We start from the raw sequence: 24,703 nt of genomic DNA, 5'->3' as shown, positions 1-24,703 counted from the left end.
AGCTCAAGCATAAGTTTAGTCCAATGTGTCCATAAGCTCTCAAATGAGCCACTTTTTATACTAAAACTCCCAAAACTCCCAAAACTTCCCATGTGGGATTATTCTCAAGCCCACTCCCACACTCACCTACAACTTGGAACTTTTTACAAGAGCCCTAAATAAGAATGTCAAGTCTCTTGTTTTCCTGCTTGCATCTTTGTGTTGCATCCTTACATTGATCACATTCTCCCCTTCCTATTTTGTGCACGTCCTCGAGCGCGTAGATGCCAAGGAAGAGTAGCATCTCCTGTGTGCAAAACAATAGGTGGTTTGTGTGTTCTTTTTTTTGAAAGCAAAAGTACTGACAGACAATAACGAAACAAGCAATTTTACTGAATAAGACATGGCAATAAACATCCAATTAGCTAGAGGAAGGAAACATTGAAGCAGTGTAGAGATTGAATAGGTTTGTTCAAGCCTTAATAATTACTACCTGTAGCTAACTAAAGTAAAGAATGTTTTATGCCAAATGTATTGTTATTTCCTAGAAGGCAAAAGACAACAGTTAATCGAGGGACTATCAAGTAGTATACCTAGCCTATGCTAAGTCAAAGATGTCGGTTCAACACTAATAAATCTAACATAATTATGTATTGGCAGACTTTTGATATTGCTTAGTGTTAAGGTTTAATATTTTAAGCACAACGGCGACCATCTTGGATTAGACAAGCATTTCTCTTGGTGCCTTTCTGTCCTTTTTTTTTTCTTTCCTTCTTTCTTTCTTTCTTTTTAGACAGGGCTTTCTTTAAGAGTATGTTTGCGCACCCGCGGTATGGCTATTCCTTGCTACACAAGGCATTGGTCTGGGAAAGGTATAGACCTCCCTCGCTTACCATGAATAAGAAGGCAATAGGCCACAAGCATATACACTTTTCTTTTATTTTTGTCATGCCAATTTTTGTTATGGAAGGTTTATTAGATTGTCCCTAAGCAATGTCCTAGTAAGGGCAAGATATCCACTGACGGTCCTATGATTAATTTAGTCTCTTTGTCCTAGGTCTAGAACTCTACCTTTAGCACAAAACACTAATTACTTTGTATTGCTAAACAGGTAAAAACAATTACGGTCAAACTTACACTATCAAGTATAAAGCTACTAAAATGCTATCCCTACTCTAGACCAAAGGAGATGCATATTGCCATGCTTAGTAAAGTGAATCTTATAAACAATCAAGCGACAAGAAAAATACAGAAAACACTAGAGATTGGCATGAGTTCACCTGTTTCTGTTAAAACGCTGGTTGGTGAAGAATTGTTTGCACTTGATTCTATGACTGTCAGTTGAGGAATTGAAGCGGAAGATGTAGTTTGGTGCTTGTATCTGTTTTATTTTGACAAAACAAACTAAAGAGAAAGAAAATTAAAAAGACAAAAAATAAAAAACATTGGTGCTAAACACCGGATTTGGCTGAGGGAAAAAACCCAATGGGAAAAGTGCCCTGGCTTCTAGTTCTTATTAAGAGAGTACAAGTGCTAGTCTTGCATTGGGGGTGGATGTATGTTTGCATTCTCAGGTGGGTGGACATCAATAGCTTCAGGATGTAAAGATAACCCAGAACGTAATCCTACCCATGGAGAAGATGGCAAGGGAAGAAGTGCATCTTCACTTACAAATGGTATGGGCACAGTAGGAAGGCTAAAGAGGCACCTATGGTTTTGAAACCGTTCTAAAGACTCACTCACATTGAGCCAAAACTGACATGTAGATTCATGGGGAAGAAGAACCTGCAAAATGGGAGGGGTTAGCAAACGAAGGGTGTCTTCGTGCCATGTTTGAGCTCTTTCCTCTTCCGGGAGTCTTTGTTGGTTGGGTCCACGTTGTGGCCTCATAATTGCCCAGAGATTATGTCGTTGAGGTGTGACCCCCATGATCTGCTGCATCATACCAGTGCCATAGTGACGGAAGTATGTGCGACACTGCCAACATATATGGGAAGCATTCCCCAATACCATACGAGCACAGTCGCGGCAGTGTGGAAACGGATGATGTTGCTGGTAGTATAACTCCACAAATTGTCTTCCACAGAAATCCTCACCCACTGGGGCATAAAAATATCAGGAGTGCGTCTGAAAAGGTGCAATGCTGTAGCCCCCTTGATGGTCAGGGTGGCTGCTATCTAGGTCCAACGATGGACTGCATGAGTCCAGCCAAGTCTCCATTTGGTTATTCTACACAACACATAAGAGAGTGTTCAGATTTTTTTATTTAATGCAAGTTGAACGAAGAATGCTAGTATGTACAGGCATGATGGAAATAGAGCTAATAGAATCGATAGATAAATTGCCAAAAAGTAGCTTTTGTAGCATGATAGCTCTTTCAAAAATGAGTTTGCTTTTGGATGTAACATTAAGGAAATTGTTTGTGGGGTGTTGAATGAGGGATAAATGATCCTATGTGCTTGGTGTATCTCGATATATATATAATATCACTAGGGATAAGGGTCAAATGATCCTATACATTTGAGATATTCCAATAAAGAGAGATAAAACAATTTATAGTGATAAACAACACAAGACCGTGCAAAGGACAAGCTTGATATGATAATAAATAGTATGGGCATAGAGAGAGAGAGAGATAGATAGAGAGATAGATAGATAGAGAGAGAGAGAGAGAGAGAGAGAGAGAGAGAGAGAGAGAGAGAGATTTCTATTAAATGTCTTCAGAAAGCCATAAATCTATAGGAGATAAAAGTTATGAAGTTGTGTTACAAAATTTGGTAACATATGAAATAATACTTTTGTGTAGTATGTATATGCCACGTCAGATTGCCGAGACGGTCGGTAATATGACGTGGCACTACAAGCTGGGAACGAGAATTCGACTTGGAGAGGGCTATGAGCGCAATTGATGTGAGCAAATTTTCATCTTACTTCTGCCACCTCAAATTGCCGATGTCAGATCGTCCATAAGCTGCCACGTCAGATTGCCGATGCGGCTTGGCAATCTGATGTGGATGCTGTTTGGCAATCTGACATGGTAGCTTCTGGGACGATCTCTTTGCCTTACGGTTCAAGGCCCACATGGCTGCTATGTGAATACATTGTGACATGCTTTAGACTAGGTGTTTGTTAAAAGATGCAGGGGAGAAGGGAGATTGAGCTCTTGCAAAGCGCACACACACACACTCACAAACCCTAGAAGAGAACACACAAGATGAGAGGCTGGAAATTGTTCTTCTTCTCCTCCAACAAAAGAGGTCTACAAAAAGAGATAAAGTGACTAACACACATACTATCTAGAGTATATATAAGTAGTCCATAATGTGAACATGCTAAAGTGGAGTGGGTAGATGTGGACTAGTTGGTGTAGTCCAGTTGTAGAATCTCTAAATGAAGATATGTTGGTGCCACCAAACACATTTTTTTGGTGAGCGATTTCGGAGCGAGCAAATCTTCCTTTTTGTGGCGAGCGTTGTTTTCCTCTCTCTCTCTCTCTCTTTCTCTATTCTCTTTGTAGTATGTATCTCTCTCCCTCACTCATATTCTCTCCTTTCTATACCTGATCCCTACACTCCCTCTCTCTCTATTGTCCCACTCTATCTCTCTCTCACTCCCTAATTTACACTCTCCCTCTCCCCCTTTCTCCAACATCTCTCTATACACCACCTCTCTCTCCCCCTCACTTATTCTTCCACACCCTTTAGAACAAAATGTCAGTACATCCTTTCAATAAAAAAGTGGATAAATGGAAAAATAAATTAGTGAAGAAAGTGTAGCATTCTATTCCATCCCATTAGGAACTCAATGGAGTCTTTTTGGGCCCTTTAATTTGCCATGAGGTTATGGAAACGTTTAACTTTTTGACAAATAGGAGCCCGCCATGTAAGCAAAAACCAATGGTTTGTAAGAGAGGTGTAAGAGTGGTCAAAGGGTGCACTTTTTTCCCCAAAAAGGGGAGGGGGCAATTTTACAATTTTCGGACCTCCATAACTTCTACATACAAGCTCCGATTTGAGCGGAGATTATAGATCCGTGATCTACGCATCAAGAGATTTCCATAGATATGTTACATGATATGGTTTTATCCGCTAGATTTTAAATTCCATTTTCCCCCCAAAATTCAAATTCGAATAAAGTAGCCATTTTGAAGCTTCAAATTAGAAAATGTTTCTTCTTAAGAGAAAAGGTTTGACTCCCTTAAACTGCCAAATAAAAGGGCCCAAGAAGACTCCATTGAGTTCCTAATGATTAATCACACATAATGTTTAAAGTGTTGCAATCCCTTCCATCCATATTAATAAAAAGTCATGTCATTACATACAAAAAAGGTCTTCATGCCCTAAGTGGACAAGGACATTAGCCATTGAAGTTTTGGAATCCCTTTGCATCCATATTGTTCACAAGCCAAGTTCAAAAAACCAAAAAAACGTCAGCCTAATACAAATGTTTATACTCTCTTACACTCTCGGCCAACTCTGGGTATGTCCTATGTCTATTCAGAGCTTTAGCGAGACATCCCTTTCAATCAACATTGGTTGATGAATAAACATATTCTCATTTTGGCTGAGGCCAAGAACCCTTAGGTATATAAAGTATAGGTGCTTGCATGCAAGATATGGCTTCCTCTTTTCAATCCTTCTCATGAAATTTGGACAAGTGCGTGTTGGAAGGCCTTTGATATGTATATCATAAACACCAACTTCTATGCCTTCCCCAAAAGTTTCTACAGTGAAAACCTCATGCTGTTTACACTCAATTAGCATTTCTTGTGCTACCCTTACTGTCATTTTGAGAGCTCTTTTAATTCTTGTTTCTGCTTGAAGAGTTGTAAGTAGTAGATACCTTTGTAGGCAGCATTTAAGCAAGGGATGATTGAATTACATTTGAAATGGACACAAGCATTTGTTGCATGTGGGATTCCATTCAATGTAATCCAAAATCCTATTTTTCAAGATACATTGATGAGTACATCAAAGTTTGGGTTTTAATTTCCTGATTACAATAAAATGCAGACATAGTATCTTGACAAGATCAAGCATACAATTGAACTTGCATTGAAACATACAATGTTTGATTTTGTGCTTACATTTGGTTATACAATTGCAATTGATGGGTGGACTAGCTATCAAAAGAAGCCCTTGATTAATATTGTTTGCATATGTCCTAGAGGTTCTGTGTTTCTAGAGGCTATAGACACCTTGTTGAAGGAGAATACCTCTTCGTACATACAAAAAATCTATGACCAGGCCATTGCAAGAGTGGATGGGCTGAAAAATGTGACGGCAAGTCATAGAAAATGCATCAAATTACAGGAGTGCAGGTAAGGCCATATCAGTAAAGTATCTTGACATAACATGGGTGCCATGTGTTTCTCATACTATAAACTTGTTCTTAAAGGATATTGGAAAAATGCCATTCATTCAACCCACTTTATTAGATGTAAACCATGTGGGTGAAGTTTATTAGAGAGCACCAATTTTTACATGTTTTGTTTCATTCAAAGTTGCCTAATAAGGGGTTGAAAATCTTTTGTACCATTAGATTTTCTACAGCATATTATGTATTGCAAATGTTGTTAGTAGTTTGCCCAGCATTGAATGAGACAGTGGAGATAGGAGGTGGGATCTTTGAATAGCCAATGAAAGATCCTTGCCCCCTCTGCGCAATGAATTTTGGGGTGCTAGCAGCGGAAGTAGTACTTCTTGCACAGGGCAAAACCTCTCCCTCTGGGCCTCGCCCCATGGATATCCGGACAAGAGACTAATCCCTCGGTTCTTCGAACCCAAAAAAACTTCCCTCACTCAGCAGACATAAACAATTCCTCTAGGATATTTTTATTCTAAAGAGCCTTAACCAAACTGATCCGACCGAATCCGTAAGTCACATGGTAAGATCGAGGAAGAGACTTGCACTTTTCCTCATCAAGAGAGGCACATCTATTGATTCTTTTCCATATAACAAAGACTATCCGAGATTTACTTCATCTATCGTAACATAACAGAACTGAATCTCATTTTAGGGATCCATCAGTCCAGCCTAACCTCCTATCCAATCCCATGGGTTACAACCACTGTAGTGATAGGATCCATTTAGAAATTTGGTTATGTTTTACCCTGAGTACCAGGGAAAAGAGTTCCTAGGCCCCCTAGCCGACGCTTCAAGCAAAGTTTAAGATAGTCACACCACTTACACACCCAATATGAAATTGCCTGTTTCACAGATTCAGCTATCTTTTTTAAAACAATCTTTTAATGAAATCATAGTACCACTGATCATAATCCTCCAAAATATCTAGCTTGAATTCTAATTTCCAATCATTCCTTCATCGGTGTACCTATGGCATCATTGGCAACCAGAACGCTCACCACCTGTTCACTCAAGGGACTTTTCAATAGTTCCTAGCTCATAGTACTCGGCAATATTATCACATAAGTAAATCCAGATGGACTCTCCGTTGAAGATCAGCAAGATCAACCAACAGATCCATATAAAAGAGCCATGGACTCATTCGTTGAGGACCAGCAAGGCCAATCAACCAGATCTATGCCCGAGTTTAGAAAACAACTCTAACTCCTTGTTCTAGTTTTCTTTCCCGACTCACGCATGGGTATCTTCGTGACCCAGAGCAGCCTGAGCACCGTATGGTGAGCACCCTCTAGGCTCCTTCGCCTGGGTCACCTAGCACTTCACTCATAGGTTGCTTCGTTGGTCCCTCATCCTAAATGGTCCCTTCCCAGTGTATTTAAGCTTTTTCTTTTCGCAATAGACCCCATACATGAAGACAAGATCTTCTACCTCGATCTCTTTGTCCTTGAGATTTTGGTCAAACCATTGCTTTCTTCAGTCCTCTTCTGTCACCATGTTTTGCACTATGATTTGTCTTTCCTTCGTAAGTTGTTCTAAACAACTGGTTAGCCAATTCATTACCATCAAGCTTTTCATTTACAGCTACCCTTAATCTAGGGATTATGAACTCCTAAGGCATTACTACCTCAAGTCCATACACACTCGTAAATGGTGTGCAACCAATGCAACTTTGTATGATGTGCAATAGGCCCATAAAGCTACTGTGAGCTTATCCCACTTTCCACCACCCTACTCACATGTTAATTTGTTTTCTAATTAATCCTACCACACTGTTTGACATAAATAAACATGTTCCTTAATTAAGACTCTTTTTCACAAGGTTTGTTAAAACAGCCTTTTTCCACAATACAATAATGCCAAGGATGAGATTTATAAAAAAAAAGTTTATACATGAATCAATTGCATACAAGCCAAAGCGGCTCTCTTATTCTTTTCCTTTATACTGTCGATGATCTAGAATTCGGCCTTCCAGCCTCTACATGTTGGGCAAAACCCTACAGGACCATACACCTCGTTGTTGGCCGCTGGTGAGAGGACTCAAGATGATGGCCTGTTGCCCTCTCAGGATCCATCGCTCGATCCTCCCGCCCCTCAGAGGGATGTCTACGCACTAGGGTGGGCTTATTCACCGCACTAGCTTAGCCCTCATATAACTAGATAGCATCACAATCTCTCGCCTCAATTAGCGAACCTTATTCTCCTCATGGTATGAGGGATACCTGATCCCGGGCTTTTCTAACGACACTGCTCGCCCGGCTGCACAAGCAGGGAACGGAGTTAGCGTCGAAGCTAGGAAAAAACCTGCATTTCAATACAAATCATTGAATGCAGCATCACTTCAAATCGTAGCTTCATACATTTTATTTAAAGGAAAGGATACACATCTTCTTTCTTTATTTATTACTCTCTCTCTCTCTCTCTCTCTCTCTCTCTCTCTCTCCAAATCACACGCCATAGTGCATGTTGGCTTGCAATAAGTTGTGATAAAGCTTTGCATGGTGGAATCTTTCATCTATCTTTTATTTTTCAAATCTTACACCACAAAAAGACTTGGCCGAACCCAACGTGCTCAAAAAGGTGTATAGGTCCCTTGAAAAGATATAGGATACCCATAACATTCGACCAGGTTGAGCATGAGTCTATGCGGAGAGTAGCTTGTGCCATCACACACAAATATGGTTAAAACGATTGTAAAAAAAAGTATGTTTTAATAAATTTCATGAACTCAAATATTAAAGAAAAAAGTTTTGGGAAGTCCTTAGACCTTTTTCTAAAAGGAAAACTCACACTACACATATAAGTCATCATTATATTATAATTATTTTTTCCAAGTGTAAGATTTCAGACTATTAACATAAATAATGGACTTAGAAGGCCCAAATATGATAAAAAACTATAAACTTAGGTATCTTTCGATGACTTTTATGGATTTTAAATATTTAAAAAACAAAGTTTGGGGAAGCCCTTAAAAGAAGCCAACAGTATCTTGTGAGGGCTTCCCATAATTTTTTAAAGGCTAGATTCTGAGGGCTTCTCAAACTTTTTTTTTTCAATATTTGAAATCTATAAAACTTATTGGTTGAAAGATACCCAAGTTTACAATCATTTTTACGCACTGGAGTGACCCATTCGTGATGTTAAAAGTTTGAAATTCTACACTTGAAAAAAAGTTTGTAGTATAATGATGACTTATGTGTGTATATGTGTTAAAAAAGGTTTGGGAAGCCCTCGAGAGAAGCTGCTATACTGAAGGCTTCTAAGTACTCTTGATACTTGTGTTTACATTTGATTTTACCATATTTAGGCCTTTTAAGCCCATTTTTAAAGTTTGAGTCGTGGAATTTGGCAATAGATAAGTTTTTGTAATGTAATGGGTGACGTGTATATATGTGTGTGTTATGTGCATGTGCATGTGCATGCGCGCGCGCATGTGTGTGTGTGTGTGTGAGAGAGAGAGAGAGAGAGAGAGAGAGAGAGAGAGAGAGAGAGAGAAGTATTAACGTCGGTAGAATGCAACACGAGGGCATATACGACCAACGGTGGGACTTGAACTCAGGTGAATCATGGCCTTTATAAGAGAGTAAGAGAGGAGATTTATAAGAGAGGAGATATTAGGTATGAGAGAGAATGAAGAGTTTGTAGTGGGGAGAGAAAACCTCCTCGCACCCAAGCCGCGAGAGAGAGAGAGAGAGAGAGAGAGAGAGAGAGAGAGAGAGAGAGAGAGAGAGAGAGAGAGAGGAGATTAGTTATAAGAGAGGAGAGATTAGGTATGAGAGAGAATGAAGAGTTTATAAAGGAGAGAGAAAACCTCCTCACACCCAAGCCGAGAGAAAGAGAGAGAGAGAGAGAGAGAGATTAGGTATTAGAGAGTTATTTAAAAAAACTAGATATCTAAAATCTCGCCATTTCTTCTCAAAAGATCACGAAGGAAGCTCGTTAAATAGCAAAGACAAAGACACCAACAGCATGTATGGTCAATCCATGAAGCAATGGTGTCCAAATCTACAACTTGGATGGGTGACCAAAAATGGTCCAATGGAATACTTATGGTGATCCTATTCCAAGAGCATGTGACAACAAGCTAGAATGGATTCCCTACTATAAATGCACTTTATGCATGTAATATGAGATTAAGCATTGTATAAGCAATAGGCCACTTAGGAGCCTTGGGTACTTGGTCCGGGTTCGCCCCACAATTTCTTGTATATAAGTCACTTTCTCCCATTGTGAAATAGAGTCTTGCTCTTGCTAATCCTCTTACTAATTATCTTTTATAGTGCATGCTAGTGAGTGTGTATGATTGATTTGAGGTGAGAGGAGGAACGAGGATTTGTATTCTAATGTGGTGATGTGACAATGCTCGGGGGATGGCGTGACAAAAACTGCTACCCTAGAGCTCTTGAAGTAAGGTTAGCGAAGATGAATCTCGATCTCCATCTAGGCAAAGAAATCTTTTCCTTCACCCATTAGCAAAGGCGCATTTTGGTGTGACATCAAAGTGAGGACTCGATGGATGAGCTAGCACACCCACATTGGCAAGTTGTAATTGCATCTCTAAGGCAATCACATATGATTTAGCAAGGCTAAGATTCAATAACATACATGCAACAAGAATAGAGAAGAAGGGGATCTTATAAGTATTTTATTACAAGTGACTAGTTTTCACACTAGGTTGACCAAACTTAAAAATGGTCCAACCAATATTATTAGTGTCAAAAATGACTTATATACAAGTGAGTAGTTTTCACACTAGGCTGACCAAACTTAAAAATAATCTAGCCACACTATTAGTAGTTTTCACACTAGGTTGACAACTTAAAAATGATCTAGCCATTATTACTAGTTTTCACACTATGATGCCGACCAAACTTTAAAATGATATGGCCACTACTGCTAGTCTTAATACATCAAGTCCTTAGACTTTTCCCTTACAATAATGCCACTTTATATGTTATAGAACCACCTTACAAAAGATATGTACTCGTTTGAGTGGGTAAGATGGCAAAGTGCCTTTGCTAGGTTGGTTTGGTGAAACCATGTTAACGTATGGAGTGCTTAACATGGTTTCACCTACCTATTAACCTACGGAGTGGTTCATAGGGAGTTGAATCTATTCCATGCTATCATCTAGTCAAATGGCTCCTGGTTATGAATCCATTAGCAGTCACATGATCATGGAGACCATGGTCACGTAATCCCATAAGAAATCATGATCATGGAGACCATGGTCACACAATCCCATAAAAAATCATGAAAACAATTAGCCATCTCTCGACATTTTCCTATTTTCACATCTTTGGTTCAGATGTTTCATGCGAGCTATGAATTCATGCATACTTTCATTTTCATTTTAACTAATATTGCTTAGCTATGTGGCTGCACTCTAATTTATCCCACTTCCATTTTCATTTTAACTAATATTGCTTAACTATGTGGTAGTAAACCCTCCCAACCATGAATGCTACTTTCAGGCTTTCAAATTTTACTTCCTTTGCAACCTTTATAGATCTAAAAACTAGCTCTTCCATCCAGTGTAAGACTAAATACTCTCACACATGTCATCCCTGTTCACCAAATGTTTTACATATTTGTGTGTAAAATTCTCCAAGTGCTATCTAGGATCCGTATCTCCTTAAAATTTAAGCATTAGTTTCCTATTTCCTATGATGTTAGAATTAAAGAAGCCAACTAACCCTACATTTTTAAACCCATGTGTTGAAGCCATGTTTCTAAACCTTACATTTTTTTAATCTTCTTCTTCTTTTTTGAGAGAGAGAGAGAGAGAGAGAGAGAGAGAGAGAGAGAGAGAGGAATTTTTAAACCCATGTGTTGAAGCCATGTTTCTAAACCTTACATTTTTTTAATCTTCTTCTTCTTTTCTAAGAGAGAGAGGAATTATGTTAATGTTTGCAGAGGGCCTATAAGACCCAATACATATAAAATGAAGATGTTGTGCCCTGCAGCATAGAGGTGGCAGAAAGCGCCGGCAACCCACTTGGCACGTTGTGAGCACCACCTCAGTATCACACGTGTGAAGGTGGCAAACTGTGACCACCAAGGATCTATTGCTAATAAGAACAAGAAGACTTAGTGTAAAAGGCGACCGGTCACTATGTATGGTGACGAGAGGATAGTGCACTAATAGGCAGGAATAGAGTTAGATATTGAGATAGATGAAGAGTGCTATTGTTGTATGCTCTCAAGTGTAGTTGACAATCGTGTTATGGAACTGGAGGGTGTGATTATACTCAGGAATGCTAGCACTTTTGGGCAATTGCTCTTTATTAATCTGTCATATTTCTGGAATGTAACTAAGAGCAAGCTTACTATCTCATTGTTGTTCTGAGTGTCTTCGATGTCTAAGTGTGTTTTGTCTAAGTCTGTTGTATCACTGTTATGCTAAATATGATGTGTGTTCATGAGAAGTGTATGAGATGTTTAGTGGAGTGTGCAGAATGTGAGAGTGAGATATGTTTAGTTTGGTCCAAACATTGCACCAAACTCAATATGATGTGTGTTCATGAGAAGTGTATGAGATGTTTAGTGGAGTGTGTAGAGAGTGAGAGTGAGAGTGAGATATGTTTAGTTTGGTCCAAACATTGCACCAAACTCAAGAGAAAAAAAATCCTAAATACTATCAGCAATTATGACCCTGAGAGATGGGGTAGTTATTAGGTAGATGCAATGTTGATGGGGTAGTTATTAGGCAGATGCAATGCTGATGGGGTAGTTATTAGGCAGATGCAATGCTGATGAGGGTTCGTTGGTAGCTATTAGGAGTTGGAAAATAATTGGCTTTAGCTTGCAAAATTTTTGGATGAGAGCATTTCCATCCCAAAAAATTGCCCATTTTCCTTCTTGACATCTAGCTCAAGCTTTTACGAGTTGGGAAATAATTGGTTTTACATTGCAAAAATTGTGGATGAGAGCTTTTCCATCCCCAAAATGGCCCATTTGCCTTCTTGGACATGTAGTTGGAGCTTTTGTAGATTATTAAGGTTTCATCCGATTAATGACTTTCCATTTCTGGGATCCCTTTCACATAAAGCTACGTTAATTTACTAAGTTTTTTTGCAAGGCTTCAATATGCACCCTCATGTGTGCAAACCTTATTATTGAACTACATCTTCCCTTAGGTTTATCTTATACTGGTAGAAGGTTGGGTCAATGCCAAGCATATTTGTATAGCTCCAGGAAAAGACATCTTTATACTAGGTTAGTAGTCCTTGAAGTTCATTTTTCATTACTTCCTCTAGCTTTACATTGATTTTTATCATTTGCAGGTGCTCCTCTGTTCCCAAATTGAGTTCCATGAGCTCCTCCTATTGTACCCTTATGGAGTGCTACTTCCTGTGTTTACAGCGCATTGCATCCATCCATTCGTTTAGTCCTTTGGTTGATAGGTCTTCAACTACATTCAGCTTCTTCTTTCTACTCCTCCAATAATCCTTCTCTATTTGTTGGCTTCTGTTTTAGAGTTTCCTTCAAAGGTTACATGTTTAGTACCTTTGTTGCATACTTGGACATGTTCTTTTCTGTGTCTAGCTAAAACAAGGATATGGGATCTAGATTTTCTCTAAGGATTCTTTCTTCCTCATCCTCTTCAATCCCTCCCAGCATGTTTAGCCCTTCTGCATACAGTGGTTGGTCTGACAGAGGGATTCAATTTCTTCTTGGGGTTTGTGGAGATCTTCACTTTCTTTTTCCCTTTTCTGATTGTGATATGATCCCTATGTTAGTTATGCTTGATCTTACCTTGCTTGTCCTGCCTTTTCATGTGGCTTGCTATTCTGTTGAGGAACTTCTTTTGTCATTTGCTGCTGTCTCTTTTCGTGGCACTTGAGGATTCTGCCTCATTGTTGCTTCTTGTTTGCTGATTTAGATCTTTCCATGGAATTTTCCATCCTCGCGCCATTCTATTATTTTTGGGCAGGCTGTACCTACTTCTTGAGCACACTTCCTTTCCTGATTAGTTGGGCTCCTTTTGTCCCTCCAGTTTATCAGTTGATCTTGTACCTTGCGAGAGGCTTACCTTCCCGTAGGCTTCCCTTGTTCCGCCACCATCATGGCCATCATGCAAGGATTATCCTCCCATAACACTTTTTCATTTGACTCCTTGTGAGGCTTATCTTCTGACAACTTTTCTTCTTTTGTCTCCTTCGGGCTTTTCTCTCTTCCCCTCCACCGATCTGAGGGGTTTTCTTCAAACTTTCCTTCTGTGCTTCTTGCACCTCCTTGGTCACATAGTCTTTGACTTGTTTTTGCTTTTTCCATTCCATGATGGTTTCCTAATGGCTGACTGGTTCATCTGGCACAACCAATTCCTCTTCCCGCTTTTGAGATTTGGTGATTACAACCAAAATTAGGTATACATCTTCCAGATCTTTGATTTTCAATCACATTGATGTGGATGGTGCTACAGCATCCGCCCCTCCTGATGTTTTCTACACTTCTTGTTGGTGCTTTTGAAAAAGCTCACAGTCATTCTGCCTATTGCCTGGCTTCCGATAGTAATAACATTGGAACTCGTCTAATTGCCTAGCACCACCTCTTCCTCTACTTTGCCCTTGGCCATAGTAAGGTCTATAAGGTGTTGGTGTAACAACCATGGGTACTGCTTTTGTTATTGCATTAATGATAGCTGTACCTGCCTAACTCTTGTCAGTATATCTACAATTGGATGTTAGGTGTGTGAAGGTTTGGCAGATGGCACAAGTCGACTGCATCTTGCATTCCTCTTTTGGATGTTCCTCATTCTTGCAGATCAGGTAGACGACACGTGCTCGGAAGTTAGATGAGTTGGAGGTCTTTCCAGATGCCACAATAAGCTTCTCCGTAACCTTCTTGGCTAGGATGTTGATGGGTTTTTTTTTGGTCAAGAGACTATTGTTCCCAATAGATGTGCCTACCCCAAACCCCAGAACTGAAATAAATCATCACGTATGTAGAGAACCTTAGGGAGAAAGGGGCTATTGCATGGGCACCTTCTAAAAAAGGAACTAAATGTTGTTAGTCCAGTTAAGTGAAGGAAGAACTTTTGTATGCATAGGGAATGGAGAGTAGTCAACAACGAACCGCATAGGAGTAGAGGGGCATTGGGAGAAGGGGAGAACAGAGAGAAGAGAGCGAATTAGCTAGGAGAAGTGGTGTGAGAGAACCAAGGGGTCTTTTGGTGGTGAAGAAGTTATGTGGAATCTTGCTTGTGAATATAGTGTTTGGGAAGAAGACACATGAATAGATTGAGGAGGTTTGAGTCTACCTAGAGAAGAGGGTGCGAAGGTGATAGAGGGTCTTGTAGGAAGCTGTGGTGCCCTAGGACCTCTGCAAATACCAACTCTGTTAGAACTTGGACCATACCAAATCTTTGCTTAACAATTCTCCATGTATTTGATGGTGGAAGTCTGCAGAGTGTGGCTGGTAGCCCTCTGTTGCTAGTTCTTGTGGAATTGAAGAAAAAGGCTTAAAGATCTTTGATGGGTTATGATTGTGGAGGACACCTCTCTTATTCTTGATGATCTTTCTTTTCTGTTTAAAACCTAGGTCTTAGGGTTGTTGAGACAAGCTCTTTTATCATCTATATGTAGAAGGTTTACTATGGTTTTGATTGAAGAGTTGTTTATGCTCTGGTATATGTTGGTTGATTTGAGATTGTTGAGAGAATTCATGTGCGAGTGAGGGTCTTCGGTTTGCTAAATCAGGTCTATCAATAAGCTTAAATTTTGAGTCAACAGTATTTGGTCGAATCAGCTGGAGTCCACTGTATATCAGGGTGTGAGCTGAGAAAAAGGTGTCAATAGCTAGGGTAAGTTGAGTATTAGTAGGAGTCAATTGAGGGTATAGAAGGAAAGATTTAGTTTTTTGGGTTGGAAGGAAGTGATATAGGGTTTTTGTCTGACTGTCATGTTTTCAATTAGGCAGCAGCAATCAAATTTATATAATTGAAGGGGAAAGTGTTCCAGAGTCAGCAAAAAGTTAGCTGCTATCAGCCTTAAATCTATGGAGTTGAGTCTTGGTGGGATTTGAGGTTTTTGAGGGAGTGTAATGGTATTAGAGGACACTGGGATGAAGAGTTTTGAGTTGGATTTGTGTCAGCTAAATTAGCTGGGTTAGCTATTTCACATTGTTAGTCAATAGGAAGTTAGAAAGGGAGAGCTGATAGGATTAATGAAGTTCAAAAGCAAGAAATTTAAATCTTGCTGATACTAGAGGACTTTTTTGGAGCTTGGAGGACATATTTCTGACGATTGGGTTCAGCTAGCTATGCGACTCAGATTTTTAGTCAGCAAACAACTAATCAGCTGTGGGAGTTTTTTTAGTAAGTTGGGTGTCAACTAAGGTCAGCTAGGAGATTAGGAGTGAGGATCAGAGCTATTGGAGGTCATGGGAGGATAGCTACTAGTGGAGTCAGCTGAATTGAGGGGTTTTAAGGTGTTCAATTGTGCTAGAGCTGAAGGGCTGAGGATATCATTTGAGTTGATTGGTGCTCTAGATTTGTGTTATTCTAGTGTTGTGGTGCCAGTTTCTAGAGCCCTCCGGAGCTATGGTGGTGTGTTTAGACAAGCTATAGAGGTAGACTCCCTGGACACATCATTGTTTTGGTGCCCCCACTAATGAGGAGGGATTTGAAAGCACCCTTTAATCTATTTACAGTTTTCAATAGTGGAGATGGCTGCTATGATGACCTATCCTGTGTTTCATGGTCATGCTGGTGAAGATTTAGAGGAGTTTTTGGCAGAGATGGAATTGACAGCTTTTTATTAGTATACACTCAATGCTCGCCTCTTAGCATGTATCTCACTTTGATGTATAATGCACATTTGTTAGGCCCCCATTATGAGGAGTAGCCATGATGCATATGTCTTTAGTGGGAACCCTAGCTTAGACGCCGATGGGATCATTATTGTGACCATTGATGATGGTTATGAAAAGATGAAGGGGAGAAGAGAGCTTCAACTCTTGCAAACACACACACACACACACAAAGATGAAGGGGAGAAGAGAGCTTGAGCTCTTGCAAACACACACACACACACACACACACACACACAAACCCTAGAAGAGAACATAGAAGGCGAGTGGCTGAAATTCTTCTTCTTCTTCACACAACAAAAGAGGTCTACAAAGAAGATAAAGTGACTAACACACATAATAGAGTATATACAAGAGGTCCATAATGTGAACACGCTAAGAGGAGTGGCTAGGTGTGGACTAGTTAGTGTAGTCTAATTGTAGAATCTTTGGCGAAGACATGTCGGTGCTAGCTACCAAACCCACCAGTGATACAAATGTCGAACGGTCATGCATGTGCCTTGTGAGTATGTCAGCTCATGTTGAGCTTGACATCTCAACACTCCCCCTCAAGATCAACTCTAGCTCATGAACTCCACGCATATCTTGAAATCTGCAGAGCTTCTCAGTTCCCAAGGCCTTCGTGTGAAGATGTCAACCACCTGATCCTGTGTGCTGATGTAGGCCAAGTCGATGTTGCTTGATGAAGTGGTAATGTACCTAAATGCATTTCATTCGCGCATGGAAAACTCGATTCCTAGCCAGCTATATACTACTAAGATTGTCACAATATATGACAACCTTTCTCTCCACATGCAACCCCAAATTAGCAACAAGTAGCTTGCATAACCAAGATACCTCACATGTTGCCACTGCAGCTCTGCCTTTGTACGCGACAAGGCAACTGTGGGCTGCTTCTTACTGCTCCATGTCACAGTAGCACTCCCCAATGAAAACATAAATCCATTGTACATAGTGGGATCCTCCAACACATAACTTGCATCCACACTAAGCTTGCCATTTTGATCTAGTGGCACCAAGATTGGCTTACAAGTAGCCATCCCATACTTGGACAACATGTCCAATACATATTCTTTGTGACACCTAAGTACACTTAGGTGTACAAATGACCTCAATTCCCAATAAGTCCCATAGTCAGATCAGGGAAAAGATTGCACTTGGATCATAGAGACCAATGCTTTTTTCCTCATTAAGAGGCACAGCCGTTGATTCTTTTCCATAGAACAATTTTTGTCCGGGATTTACTTCATCTATCGTACCATAATAGAATTGAGTCTCAATTGAGAGATCCATCAGTCCAGCCTATAGTCCCATGGGTTAGCCAACCGCCCAACCACTGTAGTGATGGGATCCAATTAGGAATTTTGTTAGGCCCCCTAGTTAGATATTCATGCAAACTTAAACTAGTCACACCACTTACACACCCAATATGAAATGGCATTTTTCACAGAATTAGCTATCTTTAAAAACAATCATTTAATGAAACCATGGTGTCACTGATCATCATAATCCTCAAAATCTCTGGTTAAATCCTTATTTCCAATCATTCGTTCATCGGTGTACCTATGGCATCATTGGCAACTAGAACGCTCACCACCTGTCCACTCAGGGGCCTTTTCGATAGTTCCTAGCTCATAGTAACCGGCAATATATTCACATATCAAAATGGAATCTCCATGGAAGATCAGTAAGATCAACCAATTAATTCATATAAAAGAGCCATGGACTCATCCGTTGAGGACCAGCAAGGTCAATGAACCAGATCCATGCCCGAATTCAGAAAACAACTCTTACTCCTTATTCAATATCTTCCCCGCCGTACCTGTGGGTATCTTCGGCGACCCAGAGCCCGAGTACCATATGGTTAGCACCCTCTAGGATCCTTCGCAGGTCACCTAGTGCTTCACTCATAGGCCGCTTCCTTGATCCCTCATCCACCGTACCCGAAAGCTCATCATTTAAATCAAACCGAGGCTGGTCACCTCGGCTGACCTTGCTACACGTGACAAAATCCATTGACTCTCCAACGTCAGCTGTTGCAACTTTATCAGCTAGGTCTCCACGACCTCATTCACAAGACAGTCAAAATGCTTCCCGAGTATTCTTGACATAAAACAGTCATTTAAAAACAGGTCATAAATACAATTTCTTTAACGAACTCTCGTCTTTCCACATTAATCAACATTACTTAATCCACATTCATTTTATATAAATTCCCATTCTCATCCAATCACATCATTTTTCATCTCATCACTTCTTTCCTCAATTATCCTCATCAAATCTCATCCACTCGCATTTACCCATATCCACTCGCATTTACCCATATTGCATTTACCCATATCCACATCTCATCACATCACATTCATTCACATCTCATCCATTCAAACCACATCACATTCACTCACATCACATCTCATTCAAACCACATCACATTCATTCACAACACATCTCATTCAGACCACATCACATTCATTCACATCTATCCTAATTCACATAACATCACATTCATTCACATCCCTTATCACTCATTCACATCCCGATTCATAGGCTATCACATTCATTCACATCCCTTATCACATTCATTCACATCCTGACAAATATTCAAAGAAAAAGAGGTGGTTTCAAAAAGAATTCATCTACAGTATACCATTACATGACAAATATTGATGTATGTTAGTACAAAAAAGACAAAAATGCAGAGTAATACCAATGAAATATGGACATTGCATATGATTCATCTACAGTATACCATTACATGACAAATATTGATGTATGTTAAAACAAAAAAGACAGAAATGCGGAGTAATACCAGTGCAATATTGACATTGCATATAACAATAAAATTAGTGACGTTTTTTACTGGTTAGTAGCATGAAATTAGTGAAATTTTGATACTTAGCAACGACTTACAAAAAAGAACCCATGCCTAAATTAACATTGCTCAAAAACTGTGAGATCCCTGTTCCCACCGCGCAACGAATTCAGGGATGCTAGCAGCGGAAGTAGCACTTCTTGCACGGGGTAGGGTCCCACACTCGGGGCCTCGCCAACCACGGATATCCGACCATGAGACTAATCCATCGGTTCTTCCAAAACTGAACCTGGGAAAACTTCCCTTGCTCGAAAAGCACGGGCAATTCCTCCAGAATAACTTTTCTTTAACGTAGTCAAAAGCCTTAACTAACTAAACTGATCTAAACACACCTGTAAGTCCCATAGTCAGATCAGGGAAAAGATTGCACTTGGATCATAGAGACCAATGCTTTTTTCCTCATTGAGAGGCACATCCGTTGATTCTTTTCCATTGAACAATTTTTGTCTGAGATTTACTTCATCTATCATACCATAATAGAATTGAGTCTCGATTTAGGGATCCATCAGTCTAGCCAGTCCCATGGGTTAGCCAACCGCCCAACCACTGTAGTGATGGGATCCAATCAGAAATTTCATTAGGTTTTGTCCCGGGTACCAGAGAAAAGAGTTCCCAGCCCCCCTAGCCGGATATTCATGCAAACTTAAACTAGTCACACCACTTACACACCCAATATGAAATTGCCTTTTTCACAGAATCAGCTATCTTTAAAAACAATCATTTAATGAAACCATGGTGTCACTGATCATAGTCCTGAACATATCTGGGTAAATCCTTATTTCTAATTATTCCTTCATCGGTGTACCTATGGCATCATTGGCAACCAGAACGCTCACCACCTATCCACTCAGGGGCCTTTTCGATAGTTCCTAGCTCATAGTAACCGGCAATATATTCACATATCAAAATGGAATCTCTGTTGAAGATCAGCAAGATCAACCAATGGATCCATATAAAAGAGCCATGGACTCATCCGTTGAGGACCAGCAAGGTCAATCAACCAGATCCATGCCCGAATTCAGAAAACAACTCTTACTCCTTATTCAATATCTTTCCCGACGTACTTGTGGGTATCTTTGGTGACCTAGAGCCCGAGCACCATATGGTCAGCACCCACTAGGATCCTTTGCAGGTCACCTAGCGCTTCACTCATAGGCCGCTTCCTTGGTCCCTCATCCACCATACCGGAAGCTTACCATTTAAATCGAACCAAGGCTGGTCAAGACTTTAGCTGACCTTGCTACATGAGACGTCCTTTGTTGACTCTCCATCAGCTGTTGCAACTTTATGAGATAGGTCTCCACGACCTCATTCACAAGATGGTCAAAATGCTTCCCCAACATTCTTGACATAAAACAATCATTTAAAAACAGGTCATAAATATAATTTCTATAACGAACTCTTGTCTTTTCACATTAATCAACATTACTTAATCCAGATTCGTTTCATATAAATTCCCATTCTCATCCAATCACATCATTTTTCATCTCATCACTTCTTTCCTCAATTATCCTCATCAGATCTCATCCACTCACATTTCCCATATCCACATCTCATCACATCACATTCATTCACATCTCATCCATTCAGACCACATCACATTCACTCACATCACATCTCATTCACACCACATCACATTCATTCACAACACATCTCATTGAGACCACATCACATTCATTCATATCTTTCCCGATTCACATGACATCACATTCATTCACATCTCTTATCATTCATTCACATCCCGATTCACAGGCTATCACATTCATTCACATCCCGATTCATAGGCTATCACATTCATTCACATCCGTTATCATTTATTCACATCCTGACTCACATGCCATCACATTCATTCACATCCCATGCCATTCATTCTCATCCCGATTCACATGCCATCACATTTATTCACATCCCATGCCATTCATTCTCATCTCGATTCACATGCCATCACATTCATTCACATCCCATATCATTCATATCTATCCAATTTACATCACATCTCATCGTCTCTATTCTCGTTCATATTCATCACATTCACATCCACATACATCCACATCCATACTTATCACATACACATCCACATCTATCTTTTCACCTACATCTACATCCATCCTTTCACATACATACATCCACATCCATTCTTTCATATACATCCACTTCCATTCTTCACATACATCCACATCCATCCTTTCACATACATCCACATCCATCCTATATCCTTCATTTACATCCTGATTCACATGACATCTCATCACTTCTGTTCACAACACATCTATCCATCTATTCATTCACATTTATCTGATTCACATCACATCACATCACATTTATATGATTCACATCACATCTATCCATCCATTCATTCACATCACATCCATCCATCCATTCACATCACATCTATCCATCCATTCATTCACATTTATCTGATTCACCTCACATCTATGCATCCATTCATTCTTTTATAAAAATCAACTTCAGTGGGAATAACACTTTTATAAAAATCCTTTTATACATCTATTTATGCATAAATTCAATTTTAAGAAAAATAGCACTTTCGAAATAAAAATAAATCCTTGATGCATCTTTCTATGCATAAAATAATATTTAATGAGAATGACTCTTTTGAAATAAAAATAAATTTCTTTATACATCTTTCTATGCATAAAATCAAAATTAATGAGAATAACTCTTTTGAAATAAAAATAAATTTCTTTATGCATCTTTCTATGCATAAAATCAAAATTAATGAGAATAACTCTTTTGAATTGAAAATAAATTCATTTATGCATCTTTCTATGCAAAAATTAAAATTAATGAGAATAACTCTTTTGAAATAAAAATAAATTCCTTTATGCATCTTTCTATGCATAAAATCAAAATTAATGAGAATAACACTTTTGGAATAAGAATAAATTCTTCATGCATCTTTCTATGCATAAAATTAATTTTGATAAAAGTAATACTTTTATAATAAAAAAATTCTTTTATGTATCATTTTATGCATAAAAATCAATATTGGTGAAAGTAACACTTTTATAATAAAAAACTTCTTTTATGCATCACTTTATCCATAAAAATCAATATTGGTGAAAGTAACTTTTTTATAATAAAAAAATATTCTTTTATGCATCACTTTATGCTTAAAAATCAATATTGGTGAAAGTAACACTTTTATTATAAAAATATGTCCAATAATAAAGCTCATGCTTATGCATAAGGAATATGTATAAGGATATGGTTATGCATAAGAATAAGCTTAATGCATAAGCTTTTTTCTTATGCATTAGGGGAAGGTTGAGGTCTATAGGGGCCCTTTAAGATGCCATGTGATTAAAAGGTTATTAAGGAAAAGAGCCAATCGTGTGATGCCATGTATACAAAAGTGTTGGGTGATTAAGGTGGTCAAAAGATTCTCTAGAAGATGCCTTTTTGTACTTTTCATTTCCAAAAAGTGGGGGGGGGGGGAAGTTTTTGAAATTTCGGACGTCCATAACTTCTACATATGAGCTCAAAATTTATCGGAGAATACAGATCCAGAATCTACTCGTCGAGCTCTTTCCATAGATATGTCACATGATATAGTTTTGCTCGCTCGATTTCAAATTCAATTTTGGCGAGAAACTTTGAAATTCAAACTTCTAGCCGTTTGAAGAACAAGAAGGTATCTAAAGTCAAAGAAACTTAACGTTTTAATAAAAAGTCATTAAAATCATAATATGGCAGCTTAAAGGGCCTCTATAGACCTCAACCTTCCCCTAATGCATAAGTTTATGCTTTTATTTTTTTTTTCTTTTAAGATTTTTATATGTTTTAGGATTTATTTATATACCATAAGCCTTATGAAGTTATGCATGAGGCTTAGCATGAGCGTAATGCATGAGGCTCATGTAAAAAACTCATGCATTAGCATAATGCATGAGGCTTAGCATTAGTGTAATGCAGGAGTCTTAGTATGAGCGTAATGCATGAGGCTCATGTAAAAATCTCATGCATTATGCATGAGACTTATGCATGCATGAGGCTTATGTAAGAATTAGCATCATGCATAATGATAATGGTTATGCAATATGTATGAGGCTAATGCTTGCATAAGCCTCATGTATTAACCTAATGCATGAGGCTTATGTAAGAATTAGCCTCATGCATTATGTATAATGCTAATGGTTATGCAATATGCATGAGGCTAATGCTTGCATAAGCCTCATGAATTAACCTAAGCCTTCTGCATAAGCCATAAAGCATATGCTTATGCCATAAAGCTCATGGTTATGCATAATTTTTATGTAGAAAGATTTATGCTTATGCATAAGCATGAAGTATAAGCATAAGATTAGTGCTTATGCATAAGCATAAAGTATAAGCAAAAGATTAGTTCTTATGCATAAGCATGAAGTATAAGCATAAGCATAAGTTTATTTGCTTATGCTTTTAAGTGTTTTATATATTTTAGAAATGTTTTATATACCATAAGCATTATGCATGAGGCTTAGCATAAGGTTTAGCATTAGACTAGACTAATGCATGAGCCTTAGGCTAATGCATGAGGCTTATGAATAAGCCTCAATCATTAGGAATGAGACTTGTGCATGCATGAGGTTTCTAATGCTTGCATTAGCCTCATGGATCAACCTAATGCATGAGGCTTAAGCAAGCATTAGCCTCATGTACAAGCCTTATGCATTATGTGCCTAAATATGAGGCTCATGCATGAGCCTTATGCATTAATTTATGCATATGGCTTATGCATAAGTCTTATGGCTTATGTATGAGGCTTCATAAAATCATTATACATAAGTCTTATGCATAAGGTTTTGGCATATACATAGACTAAAGCATAGCCTTAGCATTGATATCATGATTATCTCATTGCCTAAAGCACAACCTTAGCATTGATCTCATGTTTACCTCATTTTATTGTTTTATATTTTAGATATTGTCTTTTTGAGCCTAGCTCTTCTCAACCACTTGAGATAAAGCTCTTTTGCTATTTATGCTTTTCTTTTTTTCACCCTTTGGGTGCTGGGTTTAAGATTAGTATGCATGCTTTTAAGATTTTCATTTGTTCTAGGATTTATTTATATACCATAAGCCTTATGCATGAGGCTTAGCATGAGACTAATGCAGTGAGATTTATGCTAATGCATGAGACTCATGCATAATCCTAAGGCATTAGGCATGATACTTACGCATGCACGAGGCTTATGCAAGCATTAGACTTATGTAAATTATGCATCATGCTAACGCTTATGTATAATGCATGAGTTTAGTGCTTGCATAAGCCTCATGCATTAAAGGTTAATGCATGAGGCGTATGCAAGCATTAGCTTGATGCATGAGCCTTAAGGTTGATGCATGAGACTTATGCATGCATTATATGTCAAATACATGAGTCTTATGCATTACTTCATGCATATGGCTTATGTATAATGCTTGAATTTCATAAAATTATTATGCATGAGCCAAAATCTCTTATAGATAAGGTTTAACATATACATAGCCTAAAGCATAGCCTTAGCATTGATCTCATGCTTACCTCATTTTCTTGTTTTGTATTATAGGTCTTGCCTTTTTTGAGCGGAGCTCTTCTCAACCACCCAAGCTTGGTAAAGCTCTTACAAACAAGATCTTTTTCTATTTATGCTTTTCTTGTTTATACCCACCAAGTGCAAGGTAAAGCTCTTA

This window comes from Cibotium barometz, chromosome 19, assembly GCF_041138505.1.
Source record: "Cibotium barometz isolate CiBa-2024 chromosome 19, ASM4113850v1, whole genome shotgun sequence".
NCBI lineage: Eukaryota > Viridiplantae > Streptophyta > Polypodiopsida > Cyatheales > Cibotiaceae > Cibotium > Cibotium barometz.
The sequence above is the reverse complement of the archived record's forward strand: the minus strand, read 5'-3'. Positions refer to the sequence as shown.